The 22,339-nt window shown below is 44.4% G+C and overlaps 1 pseudogene; it reads right to left on the bottom strand.

Moving 5' to 3' along the window:
• Positions 1-4,238: 4,238 nt before the first annotated feature.
• On the bottom strand, positions 4,239-5,377 carry LOC144379352 (U1 small nuclear ribonucleoprotein C-like; annotated as a pseudogene).
• Between the last annotated feature and the right edge of the window lie 16,962 nt (positions 5,378-22,339).

The following is a 22,339-nucleotide window of genomic DNA, read 5'->3' as shown; positions in this document are numbered from 1 at the left end:
GATACCCGAAGGTCCTTCCTTCTTCCTTTACAGGGCCACTTCCGTCCTTGGAACGACTTCTCTGCATCCAGGAGAACCAGTGGGATGGGCAATCGGTTTCTCTGGGCCTTTACCAGTGTTTCTGCTGCAGCGTCCAGAAGGCTGTGAGGTGGCTCCCTCCATCTGCCCCAGCCTTTCCCCACCATCCTCCATGGCTCTCCTCACACGTACGTTAGAGTATATAGGTATTCATAACTGAGAGGAAAACAAGAGCCCATGCAACTTCCCCCAGGAAACTTCAGGTGCAGTAGGAGGAGCTCCTTTCCTTGCATGAGAAGTCGCTGGGTGATACCTCAGAGAAGGTGCTCTGAGGGGTAAGGGAGAGAGGACAGAGTAAGCTTCCCAGTGGCTGAGAGCTGAAAGATGTGTAGAAGTTAGACACGCAAAGTTCTGTTTTCCAAGAACCACTGCTTAAACTTTCTCTACATTCTACCACAGAGGTAGCAATGTGTCTTTGCTTCTGGTCCATTTTGAACAAGTAGGAGCCGGGGGTGGAGAGATGGTTCCAGGGACAGAGAAGAACTGATGAAGGAGGGGAGACAAGGGAGAGCTTGGCATGTGGGACGAGCTGAGAGGATCTGTGCCTGGCTGGTGTTGGAGTCTGTGAGGGTCCCCGGGGTGAGGGGTGCTGCAGGGTTAAATCATGGAGGAGCTTTGAGGTTTTTAGTACTTTATCCTATGATCAAAGCGAGCCTCATTTTCCTTTCTTTTCTTTTTCTTTTTTTTAAGATTTTATTTATTTATTTGACAGAGAGAGAGAGAGAGAGAGCACAAGCAGGGGGAGCAGCAGACAGAGGGAGAGGGAGAAGCAGGCTTCCCGCTGAGCAAGGAGCCCGATGCGGGGCTTGATCCCAGGACCCCGGGATCATGACCTGAGCCGAAGGCAGACGCTTAACTGACTGAGCCACCCAGGCGCCCCTCATTTTCCTTTCTTGATACGGGAACATTTAAGAAGTCATTTTCTGGAGCCTAGATATGTTATGAAGGCAATCTGCTTTACTCAATCTATCAATTTAAATGCGAATCTCATCCAAAAACATCCTCACGGAAACAACCAGAATGATGTTTGACCAAATATCTGGGCATCCTGTGCCCCAGTCAAGTTGACACATAAAACTAACCATCACACCAGGTATGATTTGATTTTTTTCCATTTAGCTCTGGATTTGATTTTGATATATGGTGTAAGGTAAGGATCTAAATTGATTTATTTTATTAATAACCAACCAACCATCCCAACACTCTATATTGGTTATTCCTTTCCATTTCCATTGAATTGGGTTTCAGTTCCTTTTGTTTTAGCTCAACAGATGTTCTTCCTTGGTCATGTCTTAAAAATCTTATATATTTGTTTCTTTTATATAAAAATTTTCTAGGCTATTTTACCTCCTGTCATGGCCAATGCCTTTAAAAAGCAGGGAATTCTCCATTTATGAAAAAGAAAATGATGAAATAAACAAACAACCCAAGCCCCCCTCCCCTCTCCCCGGATGAATTTAATCTCACAGGGCACCACTCTGCTAGGGCAGTCCATACATATGCAAAAGACTAGAGAATGTGATACAATATAACTAGTGACTTTATTTTGCATGTTCCAGAAAAGCAAGGATCAACATGGATTGGGTTTTGGTAGGGACATCATGGATGAAGGGGGTTTGGACTGGAAAAGCAAGTAGTGGGAATCTAGGAGGAACATTTGAAGAAAGGTGGGAAATAAATTTGAGGGTGAAAGTTGTAGCCTGAGAACTTGTTTGGGGATCAGTAAAGTTATCAGGATACTTGCTGCCTTCATTTCTGGATCTGTGAAATGGGTTTTATTTCTCCAGCTCCCTCCTTGATGAGGTGTGGCATATAGAGGACTGAGAGAGCATTTGCGATGTATTCAGAGTTCTTTAAAGAAAAGCCAAGTGGACTACAAGGCATTTATTCATTAAGTATGAAAACCTTTCATCCCCCACCCCACCCCTCACCTGGAGACCGTGGTTATAAAGAAATAATGCAGTAATTGTGTTGCAACATGTTTTTCCTCTGGTCTGTCTCTTATTCCTCTGAAGTAAGAGGCATGGACATTTAGATCTCAACTGAAGGCATTGATTGGGAGGATTTCTCCCAGAGTTGGCCCACTTGGAAACTAGGTAATCCAAGCTAGAGGAAAAAGGCAAAAACCCTCAGCTTGTTAGCACACACAACACAAAGCTTTTAACTCAGATCAGAGAGTTCAGTTGGCCTTTATGTGTGAGCCTGTGAGCCTGGGGCTGGAGGCAGTTGAGTTCGGTTGGAAAGGGGATGGCAGGAATGTTCTTGCTTTTCCTCAGTCAAGAGTTTGTTGGGGTGGGAGAAGTGGGGAGGGAGAGGGAAATTTGCCAAAATGGAAAAGGAGGAGCTAGAGAAGGGTGGAGTGAGCAAGGAACGTACTTGAGAGTTATCAGGAGCTGAGGCCTCCTTTCATGGAAACCTGGCTGTTGGGTTGGTTGATGTGTTTTTCCAAACTCCAAACTCCCGTGATTCAGGATTGTGGCTTTAGTAATTATCCAAGCACCACTTTGCCCCTGTGCATAAATGGCCAATTATCTCAAACTGTCAAAAGGGCCCAGAAGTCCCAAATAAGGATCAGTTTCCTAAAGTCAGGGAATGAGCTGACCCACTTTTAAAAAGTTCCAGGCATAGATCTGGAGACAGCATGGCTTTGTGTGGGTGTATGGAAGTGTGGGGCAGGAATAGAGTTTCATTTTCTTAAAAAACGGCTTGATTGAGATATAATTCCCATACCATACAATTTACCCATTTAAGGTGTACAATTCACTGGTCTGTAGTATACACACAGATTTGTGCAACCATTACCAAAGTCCATTTTAGAATATTTATCACTTCAAAAGAAACCCTGTGCCCTTTAGCAACCCTCCCACCCCCAACTTCCCGCCCTACCTCTAGGCCTAAACAACCACGTACTTTCTGCCGCTATAGATTTCCCTATTCTGGACTTTCATATGAATGGAATCCTGTAATATGTGGTCTTTTATAATTGGCTTCTTTCAATCGGCATTATGTTTTCCAGGTTCATCCACGTTGTAGCATGTGTCAATATTTCATTCCTTTTAATGGTTGAATAATATTCTATTGTATGGTTATGCTGCTTTTTGTTTATACATTCATCAGTTTATGGACATTTGGGTTGTTTCTACCTTTTGGTGATTATAAATAATGCTGTTCTAAACATCCATGTCAAGGTTTCTATGTGGACATATGTTTTCAGTTCTTTTGAGTATATATCCAGGAGTGGAATTGCTAGGTCATACGCTAATTCTAGGTTTATCTCTTTGAGGAACTACCAAACTATTTTCCACAGTGGCCGTATCATTTTATATCCTTACCAGCAAGGCAAAAGAATTCCAGTTTCTCCACGTCCTTGCAAAAACTTATTATTATTTTTTAAAAAAATATTGTAGTAGCTATTCTTGTGGTTACTAAGTGGTATCTCATTGTGATTTTGATTTGATTTCCTTAATGACCAGTTTTGAGCTAATTTTTGCATATGGTATGGGATAAGGTTCCCACTTGGTTCTTTTGCAAGTGGCTATCCAGCATCATTTGTTGAAAACAGTGTTCTTCCCCATTGAATGCTTTGGGCACCCCTGTTGTTCTTTTTGACCATATATGTATGGGTTTATTTATGGACTCTTATTTTTACTCCATTGATTTATATGTCTATCCTTGTGCCAGTATCACACTGTATTGATTACTGTTTTTTTTTTTTTTTTTTAAGATTTTATTTATTTATTTGACAGAGAGAGACACAGCAAGAGCAGGAACACAAGCAGGGGGAATGGGAGAGGGAGAAGCAGGCTTCCCACTGAGCAGGGAGCCCGATGTGGGGCTCGATCCCAGGACCCTGGGATCATGACCTGAGCCGAAGGCAGATGCTTAACAACTGAGCCACCCAGGCGCCCTGATTACTTTTGTTTTGTAGTAAATTTTGAAATCGGGAAGTGTGAACCTTTGTTCTTTTTCAGGATTGTTTTGGCTATTTTGGTCCCTTGAAATTCCATATGAATTTTACAGTTGTCTGATCCGTTTCTATACAGTAGTTAGCTGAATTCTGATAGGTTTTTTTGTTGAATTTTTAGATCAGTTTGGGGAGTTTTGCCATCTTACCAATGTTAAGTCTACTGATCCATGAACATGGGATGTTTTTCCACTTATTTACATTCTTTAATTTCTTTCAAGACCATTTTGTAGTTTTTAGAATAGAGTATAAATTTTGCACTTCTTTTATTAAGTTTATTCCTAAATATTTTATTCTTTTTGATACTATTGTGAATGGATTTTTCATTTCTTTCTTTTTTTTTTTGTTAACTAAAACAGATGGCTATTTTATTTTCACCTTTCACAATACAAATGAAAATTGCTTTTTTTTTTTTTTGGTCCCACTACTCCCCTGCAAAAACTATTCTTGCTTTGATAGGAAGGGGGAGCAAGTCTTTCTGGTTATCCTGTTAGAAAACGCCTAGACTCACAGCACCATGATATCCTGGCGAAGTACAAGTAATGTAAAATGGATATAAAGAGGTTCCCTCTCTCCTTATCTGTCTGGTTGAGACATTCCTGGCTGAGTGGCCACCATCACGGGACAGGCGGGAGGTCTCATCACTGGGGGTGCAAGCATCATTGGCATGTGGCCTCCCATAGGTGGCCTCATTCCAGGAGCAGGTCCCACTGGCATCATCCCAGGAGGAGGAGGGCCCAACACGGGCATCATGGGAGGGCCCCTCCATATGGGGTGCTGGCATCATACCAGGGCAATGAGGACCTGGGACACTGGGGGGGAGGTGGGATCATTACCCCTGCAGGAGAAGGATCAAAGAATGGAGTAGGAGGTATCTTTCCTTGTTGAAATGCAGTGGTGATTTTGTCGATCAGGCTCTGAGCCTGCTCTTCTGTCCATTTCTTTTTTTTTTTTAAAGATTTTATTTATTTATTTGACAGAGAGAGACACAGCAAAAGAGGGAACACAAGCAGAGGGAGTGGGAGAGGGAGAAGCAGGCTTCCCGCAGAGCAGGGAGCCCGATGCGGGACTTGATCCCAGGACCCTGGGATCATGACCTGAGCCGAAGGCAGACGCTTAACGACTGAGCCACTCAGGCGCCCCTCTTCTGTCCATTTCTGATAGTAGTCTTTCATATTCTCTTTGTGCTTCCTACCACTGCAGTGTGGCTTTCTCACAGATGGAGAGTCATGGGTGAGGTACGTGTCGCAGTAATCACAATAAAACTTAGGCATGTTGCTCTGCAGGCCATTGGCCATTCTGTCCCTGATCTGTTTCCTTAATTTGATTTTTGGATTATTCATTGCAAGTGCGTAGAAATACAATTGATTTTTTTGTATTTTGATCTTGTATCCTGCAATCTTGCTGACCTAGTTTATTAGTTCTTCTTTTTTTTTTTTTTTTAAAGATTTTATTTATTTATTTGAGAGAGAGAATGAGAGAGAGAGAGCATAAGAGGGGGAGGGCCAGAGGGAGAAGTAGACTCCCCGCTGAGCAGGGAACCCGATGTGGGACTCGATCCCGGGACTCCAGGATCATGACCTGAGCCGAAGGCAGTCGCTTAACCAACTGAGCCACCCAGGCGCCCCCCCTAGTTTATTAGTTCTAATAGTATTTTTTAGTGGATTTCTTAGGATTTTTACTATACAAGATCATATCATCTGTGAATAGAGAGTTTTACTTCTTCCTTTCAGTCTGGGTACTTTTTATTCCTTTTTCTTACCCTTTGTCCTAAGGAATGGTCTTAAGGGTTCGGAAAGACTAAAATGTACTGGACCAATCTCTGGAGAGAAACTCGGAAGTGTACCGCTGTATGCTCAGCATCCTACTTGGTGATCATGTTTGTATCCATTTATTGAAAACAAAATAAAACATATGTGGAGTATTCATGGTGCCCTAAAAGTCTAATGGGAGTGTTCTTTTCATTCTTCTCCTCTTGGGCTAACATGTTTCCTTTTCAGTGGACACTTATTGAGAACTTCTTTTTGACATATTTTCTAGGTATCCAGGCTATGATGCTGAACGGGAGTGGCCAACACCTAGCTCAAAGTCTAACCAGGGAGATAGACAAGCCAAACTGATAATTACACCCTCATGAGAACAACACAGTTTATGGGAGGGATGTACAGAGTGATATGGGAGCATAGGAAAGGGGAAAGGGAAAAAGATTCTCAATGAAAGCAGATTGGATTGGGACATCTTGAAAAGTAGGCAAGGGGCCCAAGTGTGTTTCAGATACACAAAACCCCAACTGGCCCTCCACCAGGACCAATTCTCCAGTGATTTCTCCTTCCCTATTTGATTAGTGTGCAAATAGGAGTGTGTAGACCCCCAGTGGGAGTCCTACGAGGACCCTGGAGCACTGAGTAAGTCTAAGAAAGGAGAAATAGAAAGAATGGTTGAGATCAACCAGGAAGCATAAATATGACTTCCTCTTGGCTTCTTGAGAGAAATTACTCATCCTGTTATCATTCTCTTCCCAGCAACCCTCTTCCCTTGGCCTGTAATATGACTTTGTTCTCTGGCATTCTGCTCTACTCAGGGCAAGGGGCCTCAGTTCAAATCCTGCCTTAGGTAGCCACAAATGTCTGCTTTATTTTGTTCAGTTGAATAGGCCACAAATGTACCATCAAAATGCCTGATTTTAGGGTGGCCAACCATGCTGGTTTGCTTGAGAGTATCCCAGTTTTACCATGGAAAGTCCTGCATCCTGGGAAGCCCCTCAGTCCGAGGCAAACTGGAATGGTTAATCACTCTCTCAGTATGTCTAGACAGGAGCAATCTTCAAAGGAGTTTCATTCAACATCGGAAATCAAAGGTTTTAATGCATCTGGGAGGTACTATCATCTATTGATGATTAGTTAAGACTCTGAGGTTAAGAACTAGGATAGCCTTTCAGCTCTGCCAGTTACAGTTTCCAGGGTTTGGGCCAGTTATCTGTCATTCTGAGTCTCACTTTTCACATCTGTGGAACCGTAGGAATAACACTAATTTCATAGGACTGTTGAGAATTAATTGAGAGAATGCCTGCAAAGTGCTCGGCACAGGATCTGGAATGTCATAAGGGATCGATAAATAATCAATATTCTTGTTCAGAGGTCAGCAAACTGAAGATAGTGTGCCAAATCCAATCAGTCTCCTGTTATTATAAATAAAGTTTTATTGGAGCCACATCCCTGTGTTCACGCATTATCTATGACTCCTTTCAAGCTATAAAGGCAGAGTTGAGTAGTTGCAATAGCTGCCTAGCTTAAAATAGTTTCTGGTCCTTTATAGAAATAGTTTGCTGATTCCTGCTCCTGTTAATATTACCAAGTGCAGTTGAAGGAGTCCTGACTCAGAGCCAGGAAGCCTGGCCTCCAGTCTGATAAGCATTAGCTCTGTGACTTCGGGCAGATCGCCCGACTCCTCAGGATTTATGTCCTTGCTTGTGAAACTAGTAGATGATGTACAATAAGGCCCATCCATGTGGCCAAACTTCTGGGACCCTATGTTTTGAACCTATGAGATACTTACAGAAAGAAGTTCTGTGGAAGGGGGGTGAAGTGTGCAGTGAATTCCAGCTTTGAAGCCTCATTCTTGAATTCCCCAGATTTGATGAGGTGTTCCCTTCCTGAGCTGCGCCCTTAAGAGTAAGTCCCAGCAGCCTTCAGAAGAGGGTGGGATGAGCAAGCTCATCCAACCCACCTGAAAGTCTCTGTCAATGGCTGTGGAGAAGGAAGGGGCTGTGTCCTACCCCACCAGGGAGCCTGGTTTCTGGTGTGAGGAAGAATGAATCACAACCCACTCCTACCTGATCTACCTGCCTACAGGGGGTTGTGGAGAGTCACCCTTATTTGCTAATGATAATTTTTAAATGACTCTGAGCCACCTCAGAGGTCTGCCTCTACTCTCCTGAAAGTGCTGATTACAGAATGATGTCCTCTGGTTTCATAACTGGACAAAATGCACATTAATAGATAGGGAGAGAGAGGGAGAAAAGGAGAGAGAGAGAGAGAGAGAATGAACCAGGCTCTCAAGAGTTTTCCATATTTAATAACCCATTACATAGAAAACTCCCACCAACTCTTTAGATGTAACTCCATTTTATAAAGAAATCTCTTTCTCCCCTCTTTTTTCTTCCCCCCCATTCCAGATGCTTTCCCTCATTTGTCTCCCTAAACACCAGTTTAAGTCCTTCTCCTTTGAGAACCTACTCTGGCTAACACAGGCCACCCATCTCTCCCTCTTCCGTGTGGTTGGAGCCTCTACCCAGCACTTCCTCACACCTGGTCTGGATTGTTTCCTGATAGTTCTGTGGGCATTAGTCTCCTCTTCCCAGAAGGACTGTCATTTCCACAAGGGCAGGGCAGGGCTGTGCTGTCTACCTCATCTGCATGCCCTGCGGGTTTGGGCTGGCACTGGGCACAGCAGGAGGTGGGGGCCTGCTAGAAGGTTCTCCTCACCCGCCTCCAGCCAGTTACAGGGCTGGGACTTCCCATCTCATCCAGGCTCTGGAGGCTACATTTATTTTTTATTTTTATTTTATTTTATTTTTTTTTTAAAGATTTTATTTATTTATTTGACAGAGAGAGACACAGTGAGAGAGGGAACACAAGCTGGGAGAGTGGGAGAGGGAGAAGCAGGCTCCCGGCAGAGCAGGGAGCCCGATGCGGGGCTCGATCCCAGGACCCTGAGATCATGACCTGAGCCGAAGGCAGACGCTTAACGACTGAGCCACCCAGGCGCCCCTGGAGGCTACATTTAAACCTCTCCTACACCCAGATCTCTTTTTCGATTTGTTATCCTAGTGGGTGGGTTGATTCATCCTGCCCTGCTCTTTCCTCAAGGCTGTAGTATGTCAGGGCTGGACTTTTTCCCTGATCAGAATAACAACATCAGGGTTTGGCTGGTGGCAGCCTTTCCTTAGTGAATAAAGAAAATGAACTGTGTTGTCACCACAAACGAGTGCTTATCTGCCTTGTTCTCTTTTTGCAGAATAATTAACATTCTGTTGCTAGGAAAGCCATGAGTGTCATGGGGATGTCTAATTGCATTTACATACTGGAGCTCTTTTGATTCTCTTTACTTTGGTATCAACTTTTATTGTGATTATATGGGGGAAAACTAACCCTTTTTTACTTTATTTATTTATTTTTTTAAGTTTATTTGAGAGAAAGAGAGAGAGTGCGCGTGAGTGCAGGGGAGGAACAGAGGGAGAGGGACAAGCAGACTCCCGATGTGCGTGAAGCCCAATGCAGGGCTCCATCCCCATCTCACAACCCTGAGATCATGACCTGAGCTGGAATCAAGAGTCAGATGCTCAACTGACTGAGCCACCTTGGCGCCCCAAACCCTTTTCATTAAACTAATGTGGATATTAACTATTTCTAGCAGAAAAAACACACATTCAAGAAATAGGGTGTTTACTTCCTGCACTTTCCTGGGCAGCCTGTGGAGTGGCCACTGGGAACCCCGCTGCAAGGGAACGAAGGCCCCATGGACATTTCTCCTTCCCACTGAGGAGTGGGAGGTGTGGGACAAGCTAGTCAGGAGCATTCATTCACTCACTTTTTGTTGTGCATCTGCTAAGTACTAACAAATGAGAAGACGACATTTTCCATCCGTATGATTTGTTTTCCACACATGGACTTTGGTCTCAGACTTCTAGCCTCTAGAACCATGAGGAATTAAATTTCTGTTGTTTAAGACACCTAGTCTGTGGTATTGGTTACAGCAGCCCTAACAAAGTAATACACTGGGTCTAGTGCTCCTTATTTTTCTGGCAACTATGAGCTTCTCAACCAGTTCTAGATGTTCTGTGGGACTTCTCTTTTGCAGTTCTTAGTGAGCTCTCAAAGGACAGTGTCCTTCCTCCCCATCAGTTTTTCTTTTTTCCCCCCTTAATTATTGAAGTATAATTGACATACAATGTTATATTAGTTTTAGGTATATAACATTGTGATTCGACAATTCTTTTTTTTTTTTTTTTAATGTTTTTTTTTTTTTTTTTTTTTTTATTTATTCATGAGAGTCAGAGAGAGAGAGAGAGAGAGGCAGAGGCAGAGGGAGAAGCAGGCTCCCCGCCTAGCAGGGAGCCCGATGCGGGACTCGATCCCGGGACCCCGGGATCATGACCTGAGCCGAAGGCAGACGCTTAACCATCTGAGCCACCCAGGCGCCCATGATTCGACAATTCTATAAAGTACTCAGTGCTCACCATGATATGTGTAGTCACCATCTGTCACCAAACAACATTATTACAATATTATTGACTATATTCCCTATGCTATTCTTTTCATCTCGTGACTTATTTATTTTGTAACTGGAAGTTTATGTCTCCTAATCCCCTTTATTTCACCCCCATGCATCTCCCCTCTGGCAACCATCTGTTCTCTGTATTTGTTTGGGGGGCGCCTGGGTGGTTCATTCGGTTAAGTGTCCGACTCTTGATTTAGGCTCAGATCATGGTCTCAGGGCCATGAGGTAGAGCCCCATGTCAGGCTCTGAGCTGGGCACGGAGCCTGCTTGGGATTCTTTCTCTCCCTCTCCCTCTGTCCCTCATCTGCCGCTCATGTTGTCTCTCTCAAAAAAAAAAGTTTTGTTTTTTTAGATTCCACATATAAGTGAAATCTTGTCTCACCAATAAAAAAAATTTTTTTTAAAGATTTAATTATTTATTTGATAGAGAAAGAGAGACGGAGAGGAGGAGCAGGGGGAGGCACAGAGCGGGAGGGAGAGGGACAAGCAGACTCTGCGCTGAGTACAGAGCCCAGTGACAGGCTCAATCTCACGACCCAGGGATCATGATCTGAGCTGAAAGAGGTCTTTCAGACCAAGAGTCTGACCCTTAACCAAATGACCCACCCAGGCACCCCAATGCCAATCAAATTTTAACACAGAGTTTTACCCCACTTTTTTATTCTTTGCATTCTTTTCCTCCTGGTGTGCTGGGAAAACCTGGGACGGGAAGTTAAGAGGCTGAAGCCAAGAACATTGTTATCAAGCTGTGTGACCTTGGGGAGGTCACAAAAGCTCCTGGGCCTCGGGACTCCTGGCCTGTAAAACCAGTGGTGGAGCGGGAGGCTCTCTGAAGCCCCTCCCCAGCTCTGACAGATACTCCTGAGTCTGCCATTAACCTCTCACTGGACACTCTAGTGAGTTCTATCTTTCCTCACGTTGCTGATTTCTCCCATTCATGAAGTAGCTAGGAAATTCCTTATTGCTAATATCTGTAAGGGAGGCCAGCAGAAAGAAGTTCCTCTCAGAGCTCCCATGTGCTAGTGAGAAAACCAGGAAGCGTAGTTCCAATTCCGGGGAGTAGACCTGAAATTCTAGAGCTGTCAGTTAAATTCCCAGCGCTGCCTCTGACCTCCTTTGTTCAACAAGACAAGTTAATGAATTACTTTTTGTTTTAACATAGGCAGTGGTTGAGGTTAAATGTTCCTTGAAAACTGGATGATCATGGAGATGTAAAATAGTGCAAAAATGAATTGATGAGCAGCCAGTCCTGTGAATCTGCCACCTATTCTAGGGAAGCTTTGCCATTTTGGCAGCATGGTTCGGCCTGTGGTTTGGTGTTGAGTCTGGGTCCAAACGAAGTATGGGTCTGCCTCCTTTCCCCCATTCCACGTGCAGCCCCTCAATCCAGCCTCGAACGCTTTACCTACTGTAACAGCTGCAGGCTCGTGTGTCCTTCTGGCACACACTCTGAGCCCATCCTAGGATTTGTTCACCTGAAATTGGAGGCCACCAACCATTGTCTTGATGAGTGCCCAGTGGCTTCATGTTTTGCTGTGTGTCCCTCTTAGCTCAGTGCAGCTTCATAAATTTAAGTACTTCCTGATGTATTCAGAACCATAAGGATACACAGTGTCACATATAAAAGGACTACATGATCCAGTCCTAGATTCTGGAGAGCTTACAGTCTTCCCAGGAAGATAAGATATGTACATGAAACAATCTGAGAACTGTCAAGAGGAAAGAGCTATAGTCCCTGTTGGGCTGATGAGAGGCTCGAGTGCTCAAATGGATAATTGAGTCAGTAAGTTCCAGGACTGGTGAGAAAGGAGAGAAATTAGAGATGGCCGAAATTTTAGGAAAGAGAAAATGTGGGCCTTGATCTGTTTTGTCATTTTTAGAATGAGCCAGGTGATACCAGTTTATGGGCATTTCAGGCCCTGGAGAATCAGAAGAACCCCCTAGATTCTGATGGAAGTGAGACGTTGGGTTGAGGGATCTTAGGAGAGGTACGAATGAGTAGAGAGAAGGGCCCGCAATGGAAAGTGGACTTGAAGAAACAGCCTGTTTAATTTGGACTGTGCGAGATGGTTTCCAAGCAAACACCCTCCCCTTTCTCCATCCCATACCCTTTTCACTTTCCAGATCCTGATGTCATGACTCAGCACAGCTGCAGTTATGTATCTTTTCCTTTCCGCCTGAACCCCCTCAGCTAAAGTACCACTTTCTTGGCACCCAAAATGGAGTGCACTGCCAGTGGAGCGGATGAGAGATTGATTTCGGACTGTCAGCCTTCATGGAAAGCTGTGGGCTACTGCATGGCTTTCTCTGAGCTGGCCACTGAAAAATGGGGTGGAGTGGGTCTTCTGAGAGGGTAGAATTTGCACAAATCTTTTCTAAACAATGGGCACTGGGAGACCTCCTTCCTTTCTAAATCAACCTGGATTCTGACCCCCTTTAGATGGAGTTCCAGGGTTTATTTCCATCCAGTGGGGCAGGGATGGCATTGTGGCGGGAGTTAATGTGATGGCTTACCTGGGAAGGTCTGAGGGCTCCAGGGAAGAGAGGGATGCTGGATGAGGCAAGGGCCCCTACCAAGCTATTATGGGAAACTACAAATCTAACAAGAGAGAACAGATTTTCTTTTTCATCCTGACAGGTCAGCTACCTCCTCGGAGCATGCCAGGAGCCATTGGTAACAGGTAACTTTGTTATTTAAAATATCGTCAAGAAGAATTTGGGGCTGGGCCTTGGTCTTTCCTAGGTGGAGGAATGGACACATGACCTAATGAGGGTTTAAGATGATTGGGATCATTGTTTCAGGGACCTTGGAAATGGTACCTTCCTGGAGGGCTGGAACATTCCTGTAAATTAATTCACCTATGCCCATCTCCTCCCAAGACAAGTGAGAGAGAGGGACGGCAGACCCAGAGAGACAAGACCACAGGTGGAGAGAAAACACACTTTCCTTTTACTATTCTGCTTCCATCTGCATTATTTTTGGGCAGTTAAGGGTTGGCATGGCTGGTTACCACTTGAGTTCTGGCCTGACTGTGAGAGCATATACGAGGAAGAGATGACCTTCGTGGCCCAGTCAGCTCAGAAAGGCAGTTTTGCTGCTTCCCAGCAAACACCTGAACAATCTGGGTCTGATAGAATTTGGGCTAGGTGTCCTTTCTTGTGAAATTTTGATATAAGAGGAAAAAACAGGCCATTCATGGACTTTGTTACCTTGTGAGAGGCAGTATATTGTGGTGGTTAAGAGCATGGGCTTTGAATTCACTTGATTCGTATCTTGTGTCCCTTGCTTAAGAGCTGTATGCCCTAGACCAAGTTCCTTACCTTCTCCAGGCCTCAGTTTTTTCATCAGTAAAAGAGGGACAATAATGCTATCTAAGTAAATCCAGACATAAAAGTTGCTTTAAGAATTCAATGAGATAATATATATGTGGCACACGCTGATACAACTGGTAAATGACAGCCAGTAGGAATAATTATTACTTACAGAAGATTTGGATAGGGTAGCTATTTGGTAGATTCAATGAGATGGGCCATTTGGCCAAGAAGTTCATTATAATACTCATTATTAAAAACAAACAAATAGGGCGCCTGGGTGGCTCAGTTGGTTAAGCGACTGCCTTCGGCTCAGGTCATGATCCTGGAGTCCCAGGATCGAGTCCCGCATCGGGCTCCCTGCTCAGCAGGGAGTCTGCTTCTCCCTCTGACCCTCCCCCCTCTCATGTGCTCTCTCTCTCAAATAAATAAATAAAATCTTTTAAAAAAATAAAATAAAAACAAACAAATAGGGTCACCTGGGTGGCTCAGTCAGTTAAGTGTCTGACTCTTCATCTCAGCTCAGGTCTTGATCTCAGGGTCATGAGTTCAAGCCCGCCTTGGGTTCCACACTGGGCATGAAGCCTGCTTAAAAAAAAATTAAAAACAAACAAGTAAATGTCCAAAACACTGGGAAGAGATATAAATAGGACAGATGCCCTTGACCTCCTCTATGACCACATGGCAATAACCTTTGACCACTGGGCAGCTGACTGAAAGCTACCTAGCTTTCCCTACCCCATGACGTATGAGAGTACAGTACGCTTTGTCTTGCTGGGGGCTAACGTAATAAGTCTGAGCTGGAAACTAAATATATCCACTCAAAGAATATACACTGATCTCCTGCTGTATGGCAGACACTGTTGTAAGAGCTAGGGATTCAGCAGTGGCCAATGTCCTTGACCCCATGGCACATACATAGAAGTACCTACATGTACACAATGAACAAGGTCATTTCTGATAGTGATAAGGGCTGTGGGAATATCTTCTTTTCCTCTAAACCATATGTTAGGGGCCTTGCCATAGCAAACATTCTTGCTGATGTTGAATGTGGCTTTCAAGGCCACCAGGGCTGATTCCCCTGTGCCTACCTATGCACACATAGGACTCCAGGGCAAAGCTTCTGACTTATGAGACATAAGGGTCCCCAGGTCCTCTGAAATACAGAGCTCCACTCAGTGTGGGAGAGCCTTGGAAAATCCTTTTTCCCTCCTCCTGGGATTATGTTAATAGGTCTTATATCCTAAAATGCCCCTTTGCAATAAAATTCATGTTTTCAACCAATTCAGTACTTTCCTGTCTCTCCCATTTGCACAGATCGCTGTTATTTGGAAGTTTAAAAAATGTGTAGAGTCCTCAGGATTACATGTTTCTTAGTCAAACAGAAATATGTTCCCTTTTTTGTCCTCCATGTAGAAAAGTATCTCTGGAAACATATACCAACCAATGCCAAATGCCTGCGAGTCAGGAAAAGAGATACCTGCCAAACCTTTAAAGTTGGATTTTCATCCAAAGTGAAAATTAGGGAGCTGGCTCTCCTGTACTTCGGATCTGTGACACAGGAAGCTGAGTGGGCCCTGAGCTGGAGGTCAGGGGAGCCCAAGTTCTCTGGAAGTTATTAGTCATGTTACATTGGGCAAATCGCTGAATATCTCTGGGGCTCTTTCCTCGTCTGTCAAGTGGGACAATTCAAGAGTTGTTGTGGGGGGTAAAATAAGGTAGTGCATCTAATTGCACGATCCATCCAACACCCTGGCTTCTTTGTTTCTTGACCTCACCTCCGGAAAATCTCTTTCTGCAACCCAGCTCAGCCTTCCACTCTCTTGGTTACACCTAGTCATCAGCAACTGCTCTTATCTCTAAAATTTGGTTTTAAGGATTCCCTCCTCTGAGAATGATCTATTCTTCTGGCTCCCTGGCCCCCACACTGCAGAATTCCCTGATCCCCTTGGGACCACCCATCCATTGCCCCTACACCTCTGTCATTATCCCTCTCTCCCTTTGGCCTCACTTTCTTTCTTGTCTACTCTAGAATCAGTGCTTTTTTTTTTTTTTTTTTAAAGATTTTATTTATTTATTTGACAGAGAGGGACACAGCGAGAGAGGGAACACAAGCAGGGGGAGTGGGAGAGGGAGAAGCAGGCTCCCCGCGGAGCAGGGAGCCTGATGCGGGGCTTGATCTCAGGACCCCGGGATCATGACCTGAGTCGAAGGCAGATGCTTAACGACTGAGCCACCCAGGCGCCCCTAGAATCAGTGCCTTATCCTAACCACGCCCTCTTTTCCCTGTTACATTTTCTTGGCACAATCACAGCTGTAGTTGAACCCAACTATTCAGGTTGTTGCAGCTGAACGTAGTTGGGGAAAATCACACAATGGGGCTATTTTTTTCCCATTTAAATGTCATGACCCCTTACCTTAAATAAGCATTCACCACAGCCTAGCTACACCATTATGTTTCCCTAGTAAGGTTGCTTGGCAATTCAACAAAGAGGCTATTTTATACTCTCTTCTCCTTTCTTAAAACTCTTCTGTCTTCCCCTGCCTGCCACTGCTGATGGACCTTACCCCATAATGCAAAGAGAATTGAAAGATTTGGACAGAAACACCAACATCTTTCTATCTTTCCACCATCCAATCTACCAGCCTCTCCATACCTGGATTCACATTCTCCATCTTCCTTTCACCACAGAGGGAAATCTGCCCATTTTTGCCCAGAATTCCTCCCCTTCTCAGCAACTTCACTCCTGTGGTTAACTCACCTTCTTTCATGCATCCATCTTCTCTCTCCTGGATCTGTTTCCCCACGTATAAACGTGCTGTAATGTCTCCCACCTTAACACAAAACAAAATACATTCACTTTTGACCCTGCATCCTCCTGCCATCCCAGTTCTTTGCTCCCTGTCCGTGAAAACCTTCTAGAGAGTTGTCTACACTCCCTGCCTTCACTTGGTCACCTCACATTCGCTACCCTTGTCTGGATTCTGCCTCTCCTGTTTCACTGAAGCAGCTCTGTCTGGGTGACCGGTCACCTCCATGCTTTTTTGTTGTCCTCTTACTGGACTGTCTATCAGCATCCAATAGGATTACCTCCTGCCTCCTGCTGGAAACAGCCACCCCGTTTAGATTCCCTGATGTGCCCTCTTCTGGTTTGCTTTTAAACCTTATGGCAACCCCTTCCCAGTCCCCTTGGTCTCATCCGCCTGTTACCCAGGGTCACCAATGTGCTGATGACTCCCTAATTAATATCTTCAGCTTTGACTTCTTCATTGAACTCGATTCGAATATATAAACACACACAAAATGTCTTCACCAGGATATCCATAAGCCATCTCAAATGTTAACTTTCTAGAACAGAACTAAGGACTCCTCCCAAAACTGGTTCTTCTCCAGCATTTCCTACTTTGGGTTAATTTGGCTGCCTCTTCCCCTAGTCTGTAAGCTCCTTTGGGGGCGCTTATTCATCATTGTATTTTAAAAATCCTCAGTGTGTGGTAAGTGTTGGTGCTCAGCAAATATCTGTTGAGTGAGGGAATGAAGGAAGGAAGACACGAGGTTCATCTTCAACTCCATGCCAAGGAGAAGGGAGATCTCTGGTGTTACGGAGAAAGACATTCATCCACACTGTCCCTGGGTGAGGCAGAGACCAGGGTCTTGTTTGTCCCCTCTTGTGTGAAGGAAAGTAAACGAGTGAGTGGCAGTTAGGGTGAGACACTGTTTTCTGTGTTACATGAGGAGATCTCTGGTGGCAAGGGCTCCTCAGCTGGGAAACCTGTGGGACTCACCTGTACACAGGTGAAGTCATTTGGGGTTAACCACAGCTTGCTTCACCATGTCTTCCTGCCTTGCTCCACCCTCGGGTGGAGCTCCTGTGCTGTTCCCCAAACACATGCCTAAGGGTGGTGATGGTGTGTGCTTAGAATAAGCTCCAGAGACCAGGCCTGATTTTGGCAAACAAGCCTCTAGCAGTGGTTCTCCAACGTGATTGCACTTCATGATCACCTGGGAGCTTTTGAGAGACACGGATACCTGGGCCCATCCTGGGGATTTTGCTTTAATTGGTCTGGGTGGGGACCATGATTGGTATTTTTAAAAAGCTCCTAGGTGATTCCAATGTGTAGCCAGTCTGAGAACCCTGTTCTAAATGGATTAGATGGAATGTTCCTTTCTCCCTCAGTTGGGAAGGAAGAGCCTTGTCTGCAAAGGGGCAGAGGGCTGGCTGCTCTGGAGGCTTTAGGCATGGTCCTCCCCCCCCCCCCAACCTATGCCTGGAGGTCCCATCAGGACTTTTCCTCCAAGACAGGGGCCAGCACACTTTTCATGCAAAGGGCCAGACAGTAAATATGTTGGTTTCAGGGGCCATTTGGTCTGAGTCATAGCTACTTAATTTTGCTATTGTAGTGGGAAAACAGCCATATGTAATATGTAAATGCATGAGCACAGCTGTGTTCCAAAAAACTTCATTTATGGACACTGAAATTTGCATTTTATACAATTTTCACATGTCATGAAAGTCTTTTTTTTTTTTTTTGTCAGCCATTAAAAAATGTAAAAACCATTCTTAGTTTGTGCACCATATGCAAAAAAGTGGTGGCCTGGATTTAGCCTTCCAGTTCCCTGCTCCAAGAGATGAGTGGCAGCCACTCTTCACAGCTTGATAAATGGCAAAGGCCTTCCCACTTTCTCTCTCTGGGCTTTCCCATTTCTCCATTGAAAATGGTCAGCAAACCAGCTCTTCCTATAAGGAGTGTCAGTCAAGAGAGGAATCCTACTTTATTTACCTATGCACTTCATCCTGAACGAGAGTTCAAGTGTACTGAAGCAGGTGATCTTTAGAAAAGATAAGGCTTAGATTTTAGCTCTTTGAGTCATGCATTTTCTTTCTTTTTTTTTTTTTTGTTGGTTAAAGGAATATGTTTTATTTTTTTTATTTTTTATTTTTTTTAGTGTTCCATGATTTATTGTTTGTGGAGTCATGCATTTTCTCCAAGGAGCTGAGGACATTGTAGGAAGAACTTTGAACAGACACTCTTCCTTATGCAATCCTCACAGTTAGGAAGGAGTAAGCAGCAAGAGAGAAACTTTAAGTGCTGTGTGAGAGAGAGGGAGAGTAACTAGAGTCTAGTTGTCTCATTTGTTAATCCTATCTTCCCTGATCAGATTTAGAGTTTGGAGCAGACACTGTTGGATGATGCCTATGTCCTAGTTCTTGCTGTCCAGCTTCCATGTCTTCAGAGGGGCCCCATGTCCAGCTCCACAGGGTAAACCATAAGTAGTCCAAGTCAAGAAATAGATACCAAACAAATAGTCCCTTTTCTCCTTCTGGTCTTTGTCTGGATGCCTGTTGATGCCTGCACGTTGTTGCTTGGAACTGTGGGAGCTATGTTGGGACCACGAGGGGGTTAGTCTGAGTAGGACCCGCCAAGGATGATAGAGCAGAAAGGTGGAAGCAACTTGGGTCTCTGATGACATTGTTGTGCCACTGAATGAGTCAACTCTGGAGCTGCCCTGCGCTGGACTTCTTGTTGTGTAAGCCAAATTTCCCTATTGTTTAAAGTCATTTTTAATAGGGGTTTCTATTTCTTACAGCTGAAAACATTAAAACTCATAGAGAGGTCTGGAATGATTCATCTCCACAGCATCCAATACTGGGCACATAATGGGTCCCTAGTTGATTGATTAAGGGAACCATTTAAAATGCATGCATCCAATTATTATCTAGCAAAACAACTATTTATAAAGAAGTCCCTCTGAAAAAGGGTCACCCTCTTCCAGCATCTCTGGCAGGATACCCATCTGCAGTTTATTTTACTTGAAGTCTTAGTGACATATAATAATAATTAGGAGGCCCCAAGCCCATTTCAGCTAAAGAGCATATAGACTATGAACTGACCTAGGCTGGTAACCAAGGCTTTGCTGGTGAATGCAGCATTTTCTGAGAATCCCATAACTCTGAGAGAAGGACTGAGAAAATCAACACACAATGGATCAATCAGACATTTGTAGTCACCTTGTAACAGTAGGTTCTACTTTATAGTTTGAGATACAGTTGAGTTCCAATTGCTTTGGCTGCCTAACAAATTACTCCAAAACTTAGTGGTGTAAACTACCATTTATTATGATCACAGATTTTGTGAGTCAGGAACTCAGGGCACAGCGGGGCCAACTCACCTCAGTGGGGCAGCTTGAAGCCTGGGGCTAGAATCATTTGAAACGTCGCTCACTCGCCCACTCACAGGCCTGGTGGTTGCTGCTGGGAAGATTCAAGGAGCTGAGGTTTCTCTAACCGCTCTCTCCTTATGGTCTCTCTATCTGGTCTCTCCAGTAGGGCAGCTTCAGGGTAGGTGGACTTCTTACATGTCAGCTCAGGACTCCAAGGTGTAGGTCTGGAGAGAGAGAGAGAGCCAGATGGAAACCATGGTGACTTTTACGACCTAGCGTCAAAAGTTATGTAGCATCAATCCACCCCATTCTATTGCTCAAGGAGTTCAAAGTTCTGCCCAAGTTCAAGGGGAGGGAATACAGACTCCATTTCTTGATGGAGGAGTGTCAACATTATATTACATTGTAAGAAGAATATGTGGCATGGGATATGAACTGGTTCATGCTCCATCCTGGACATTCACCATCTCTCTAGGGCCTGTGGGGTTTCCAGGAGGTGAAGGCAAAGAAATATAAAGTAGGCCTGCCCTACAGCTGACACCTCTGTCAGTCTGTCTCCGTATAACAAGATGCCTGCTCTCAAACTGGTTTGTCCCCAGTGGAGCTTGGAGGGGTTCTTAATAATTTACTGAGAAAGTTCCTTCAGGTTCTTGCCTCAGAGAAAGGGATGCAGATCTCTGTAGCTCAAGAGAGCTCAGGCTGAAGTCAAACCCAGAGGAAGCCCTGGTGCTTGGTGACTGGAGTCTTCTATCTTTCAGTTGTTGCCACAGACTGGGGTGGTTGTTAAGAGGCCAAAAAATGAATCAACAGGCTGATGCTGCCCATGCAGGAATTTTTAGAGTTTATGAAGCACTTCAAGCTACATGTTTTATTGACAGATCATTTTAAACAAGCATTTGAAGTTCATTTCAGCTCACTAAGCAAGCAATCAGTTACTGGAAACACACAGAGATGAGAGGAAGAGGAAGCTGCCAGGTAGAGGAAGCTGAGTGGTGGTGGGGCCGGAGTGGTGAAGGTGGGGCTGGAGCCCGGGAGGGATGAGGCTGGTGGCCGAGGCAGGGAGCTGTCCCAGTGTGCTTTTAGGAGGGGGGTGCAGAACCTGACTGTGCTTCCCATGGGGAGCAGAGAGCAGAAATGCAAACAGATTACACCCAAGTCAAAACAGTGATGCTAGAGAGAAAAAGCTGTATGTCTTGAAGAGGAAAAGGAATGTCTCTCTCTTTTTTTATTATTTAAATTCAATTAGCCAACATAGAGTACATAATTAGTAGAGTTTAGTAATTCATCAGTTGCATATAACACCCAGTGCTCATCACATCACATGCCTTCCTAATGCCCATCACTCAGTCATCCCTTCCCCTACCCCCACCCCTCCAGCAATTCTCAGTTTGTTTCCTAGAGTTGAGAGTGTCTCATGGTTTGGGGCACCTGGGTGGCTCAGTCCTTAAGCGTCTACCTTTGGCTCAGGTCATGATACCAGGGTCCTGGGATCGAGCCCCGCATCGGGCTCCCTGCTCAGTGGGAAGCCTGCTTCTCCCTTTCCCACTCCCCCTGCTTGTGTTCCCTTTCTCACTGTGTCTCTTTCTGTCAAATAAATAAAATCTTAAAAAAAAAAGTGTCTCGTGGTTTGTTTCCCTCTCTGATTTCTTCTGTTTTCCCTCCCTTCCCCTATGATCCTCTGCACTGTTCCTTATATTCCACTATGAGTGAAACCATATGATAATTGTCTTTCTCTGATTGACTTAATTTGCTCAGCATAATACCCTCCAGTTCCATCCACTTCAATGTAAATGGTAAGATTTCATCCTTTTTGATAGCTGAGTAATATTCTTGTGTGTGTGTGTGTGTGTGTGTGTGTGTGTGTGTGTGTGTGTGTATCTCACATCTTCTTTACCCATTCATCTGTCAATGGACATCTGGACTCTTTCCATAGTTTGGCTACTGTGGACACTGCTGCTATAAACATTGGGATGCATGTGCCCCTTCGGATCACTAGAGTTGTATCTTTGGGGAAATACCTAGTAGTGCAATTGCTGGGTGGTAGGTTAGCTCTATTTTTAACTTCTTGAGGAACCTCCATACTGTTTTCCAGAGTGGCTGTACCAGGTTGCATTCCCACCAACAGTGTAAGAGTATAAGAGGGTTCCCCTTTCTCCACATCCTTGCCAACATTTGTTGTTTCCTGACTTGTTAAATTTAGCCGTTCTGACTGGTGTGAGGTGGTATCTCATTGTGGTTTTGATTTGTACTTCTCTGATGCCAAGTGATGTTGAGCATTTTTTCATGTGTCTGTTGGCCATTTGTATATGTCTTCTTTGGAGAAATGTCTGTTCATGTCTTCTGCCCATTTCTTGACTGGATTATTTTTTTTTTTTGGGTGTTGAATTTGATAAGTTCTTTATAGATCTTGGATACTAGCCCTTTATCTGATATGTCATTTGCAAATATCTTCTCCCATTCAGTAGGTTGCCTTTTAGTTTTGTTGACTGTTTCCTTTGCTGTGCAAAAGCTTTTTGTCTTGATGAAGTCCCAATAGTTCATTT

The sequence above is a fragment of the Halichoerus grypus genome, chromosome 10 (genome assembly GCF_964656455.1).
Source record: "Halichoerus grypus chromosome 10, mHalGry1.hap1.1, whole genome shotgun sequence".
Lineage (NCBI taxonomy): Eukaryota > Metazoa > Chordata > Mammalia > Carnivora > Phocidae > Halichoerus > Halichoerus grypus.
The sequence above is the reverse complement of the archived record's forward strand: the minus strand, read 5'-3'. Positions and strand labels throughout refer to the sequence as shown.